We start from the raw sequence: 4,441 nt of genomic DNA, 5'->3' as shown, positions 1-4,441 counted from the left end.
GCTGGCTGTGGTCTGGCATTGGTGGCTCATGTTCATCTTGGAGTCAATAATGACTCCAAGATCCTGTTCCGCCTCTTTGCTTTCAAGGGAACTCCCCAGCCTTTATGTATGCTGTGGATTCCTTCTCCCAAGGTGCAGCACCCTGCATTTATCTACATTGAACCCCATCCTGTTCTCATCTGCCCGCTTTTGTAGTCTGTCTAAATCTAGTTACAGTCTCTCTCTCCCTTCAAGTGTGCCCACCTTGCCCCACATCTTAGTGTCATCAGCAAACTTGGACAATGTGCTTTCAACCCCCTGGTCCAAGTCGCTGTTGAAGATGTTAAACAGTGCAGGCCCGAGAACCGAGCCCTGGGGGACCCCACTGCTCACATCTCACCAGGTTGAGTACGACCCGTCCACCACTACTCTCTGGGTGCACCCCATCAGCCAGTTTTTTACCCATCCAACTGTGTAGGCATCAATGCCACAGTCGCTTCATTTATAAATGAGATGGGACTTAATTTATTAATTAGATAAAAGGCAACAGGAAAAGGTCCTTCAGGGCCCTAGAACAGACTATATAAGGAGGAATCTCCTTCTTAGAGGAATATTATGTTTTTTAGAACATGGTAGTCAAGCAATTTCCGGGGAGAGTCTAGAGTAGGGGTACTCAATCCCCAGCCTGCGGGCCAGATTCAACCACTGGCACTGGGTCATCCAGCCTGCAGGGCTCTCTCTGGGCTTGAACATTTGATAGCATGGGTGCAGTAGTACTGTTCCCCTCCTGCCAAAATTCCAGACCCATGGGGATCCCCATGGGCTGAATAGTATGGTCCTATACAATAGACCAGGTGTGCAGGATGGCACTGAGCCAATTCCCAGAGCACAGGACTAGGCAGGGGTGACAATAGGGCCCAGGACTTGCTCCTGATAGGTGAAGCCTAATCACAGTGGGCAGGGGTAGCATAGGGTCCCAGGGCCCAATTCCAGCAGGCAGGGGTGGCATTGTGTGGGGTCCTGGGCCTAATCCCAGCATGTAGGGTTGAGTGAGAGCAGCATGAGGCCCCAGGGTCCGATTCTGGCATGCAGTGCCCCAGCCAGCCAGCAGACTGACTCCACACTACCCATCTGGCTCATGGGGCCAGAAAATTGAGCATGACTGGTCTAGAGATACAAATAATGCCTCAGTGAAGTGGGAGCAGATTGAGGACACTGTGATGGCAGCATTTCCTGCTGTAAGTGCAGCAACTCATCCATGCCCAGACTTACTCCAAACCCAAAAATATGCTGTTGAATTTATTCTGGCATCAACACCAGCAGCCACTCATGAGCATGCATGAGACTGAGAGCAACCACAGAAGGACTCCCTCCTGCCTCCCCCACAGGGCTTCATTAGCATATTTCCAGGATTAAAATATGCTTGTGGGAGCTGGGGAGTAGGGAGTTCGAGTCCCAGCTGAGTCACCCCCATAGCATCAGGGTAGACAAGCCCCAGGTGACTTCTTGGGGTCCTTTCCAATCCTGTATTTCTGAAACTCTTTGATATAATATGGATAAATCCAGTAAGGGAAATCCAACTTCTCACACAACTGACCCAAGATCACTGGATGTATTTTGAACCCCTTTGGATTTAGTTGGTGAGGACAACCAAGCCATCCTCACAACAAGATTTGCAGCTAAGACATTTCATTTGGTTTTTGTTTTTTTGTTTTTGGATGCCTCTCCACACAGAGGGAAGAAGCCTCAGAAGGGAATTTACTGTATATTTCTGATTTTACATAACAACCCCCCCCAAATTATCATAATACACAGATACTGTAAACTGTCTTCCTTTTCACCTGATTCTCTAATTTTAAACACAGCTATGAATATTACCCTTACCTGCAGAAGGCTGATAGGCTATGTCAATTTCATTGCTAATCACCTATGCACCACTAGGATCCTGATTAGTTATTATTCAACAATTTTGCAGGATTTAAGTATTACCATTTGCTTCACAGGAATCAGTAACATAATATAGTTTTTAGATGACAAATGAACTGGTGTAAGCCTTATCAATACTTTTTCCATCTGATTACAGTGCCCCTCTGCTATTTACATTTGATAGATGAAAGAATCCATACGTGAAAGAATGAATGGACACTAATCTGACATCAGTCCCAGAAATACAAAAAAGCCTGTGGCAAAACACTTAAAACTCCCTGGACAGTCTATCACTGATTCAAGGTAGTTCTATGACGCCACACTGCCCTGCCTTCTGCCTGACTTTAGAATAACTTGGCTAACTACCTCTCAGAGTTGCCATTCTTAAACAAAACTTTAAAAACTGACTTGAACATGAAACTGTGGAACAAAATATCATCCACAAACTGGAATGTGTTAAATGTGGCCACAAATGATTGTGGATTCTTATCCTGTCCCTCAATGGATTATTTACTTTGTTTATCCTTTGTTTGACTTATTCAACTCATGTTTACCTCTTTCAGCAGTGCCCTCTCCCTTTATCCTTTATATCTGGATTCTTTCTATTTAGAACCCCTGCTTTCTGCAATCTATTCATAGCCTCTGACAAAGTAGGCTGTCACTTACAAAAGCATATGTCTCTCTGAAGCACTTACAGTCTCTCAGAGATGCTACACTTCCTGGACTTCAGACAGCTAACACAACCACCTCTTTATTCCATTCTGCTTGATGTATGTTTCATAGTGAGCACAGAAGCAAATCCTACTGCTTTCATAGAGTGCATCATTACCTACATTCCTCTTTACATAACCACATGCTTTATCTCACCAAAGACTTCTTTCCTGAGGATCAAAACAAATTTCAAAATGCTTCAACTTTACTAAAATAATTTACATAACTACAGTTATTAAACAATTATTTGTATATGAGAGAGTGAGAGCATGTGTGTATACAACAATACTAGAGTTGGGGTATATGACATGCACCCTTTTCCTCCAAAATTGGAGGGTGCATCTTAAGTGGAGAAGCTGATCTTCACCAGAACTTCACTGCATCAAGGCACAGAAGGATACTGTGTTTTAAGATTGCTGCTAAGTTCTCTTTCTCTTCCAGGAAGCAAAAAGGGGCATAGTTCAGTGTTAACCCTTTCATAGCTATTCTCAAATTGGCACCAGTTTTATCCCATAACAAGGACATGGGAGACATACAGCACTATGATGGGCACCACATCAGTATCCAGTACAATTGTATATAAGGCAATCAGGAAGCAACAATTAGGAGACCTGAAGGCAAAAAACACGAAGAGAAAGCCATTCCAGGTCCTAAACATGGTATCCCAGGAAATAAGCCTTGCTTTTATTAAAGGCATCAGCAATATAAACTCAACATCATAAGCTCAACATTATCACTTTTCCAGTTACATAGCACATACACACAGGAAACATGGAAATGACTGTACTGTTCAGAAAAGCCTTAGTCAAAACACCATAATTGTCTATGGTCCCTTGTAGTCATTAGGGTTTAAGATCATTTTATTAGCAGGCTATTAGTTTCTCTTCCACTCTGAGGAGTTTACTGGAATATTCGCCTTTAAGCCAAATGTGAGGTCAAGAAACTGAACAGCAGCTGAAGCTTGTACTAGACATGCAGGAAGATAAACAAGATGCATGGGACCTGGTTTAATTAGGCCACACCTTTATTAACTTGATTCATCTGGGATTTATTGGCAATAAGTCCTACAGAGTAAGTCATGATTGTATCCCTAATCATTTCCACATGGTGGAGTGGTGCCATTAGCCTTCTACCTTTCCACAGTTGATCCCCAGAACATATCTGGGATAGCATTTCCTTCCCTTTGTAAAAAGGCTAAGGGTGATGTCTCCTTGCTGTGTCAGACATTCTGAGCCCAAATCTTTATTCCCCAGCTTCCTTAGGGAATACTTTTCCCCACATCCACTTCCAATTGCCAAAGAAGCTAAGGTACTTTATTTAGCTCTCAGCTACAGTGAGGGAAGAATACATGCACAGACAGTTACTGGAGAGCAGTTGGCCTGCAGTAAATCCCCACCCCTACAAGATAAATTATTATGTCCAGACCCTAACAAATCTTAGAATACATTTTTTGTATGCCAGCCCTGACTTAATCAAATTGAATCATTTCATTCAGATTCTCTTAAACTGTTTTCTTCCCCTTGTTATGAATTTTGGCCTCTAGTTGCTTTTTCTCACCATTCCCACGGGTGACACGTAGGGGGTGCATGCAGGTGCATGTGTACCCCCTGAGTGTGGTGGTGCACTCACCTGCAGTTGGTTGCCAACTCCTGGTTGGCGTTTGCCCTCCCCCACTGCCGACAGTGCCAGCAGCGTCTGTGGAAGCTCCCTGCTCACTGCCGCCACGCTCCCACTGCTACCAGCGCAGCTGTGCCCCCCCAGTTGCCAGGGGCATGCACTATTCAGGACTATTCCTGATAAAGGATGCAAGAAGCAAAACTAATTT

At 44.1% G+C, this 4,441-nt stretch overlaps 1 protein-coding gene across 3 annotated transcripts in view; it reads right to left on the bottom strand.

The window, feature by feature from the left end:
* The window catches only part of PLCE1 (phospholipase C epsilon 1), a 336,566-nt gene that overhangs the window by 307,609 nt on the left and 24,516 nt on the right, over positions 1-4,441 (bottom strand). The window lies entirely within an intron of this gene.

The sequence above is a fragment of the Alligator sinensis genome, unplaced genomic scaffold, assembly GCF_000455745.1.
Source record: "Alligator sinensis unplaced genomic scaffold, ASM45574v1 scaffold472_3, whole genome shotgun sequence".
In the NCBI taxonomy this organism is placed as follows: domain Eukaryota; kingdom Metazoa; phylum Chordata; order Crocodylia; family Alligatoridae; genus Alligator; species Alligator sinensis.
The sequence above is the reverse complement of the archived record's forward strand: the minus strand, read 5'-3'. Positions and strand labels throughout refer to the sequence as shown.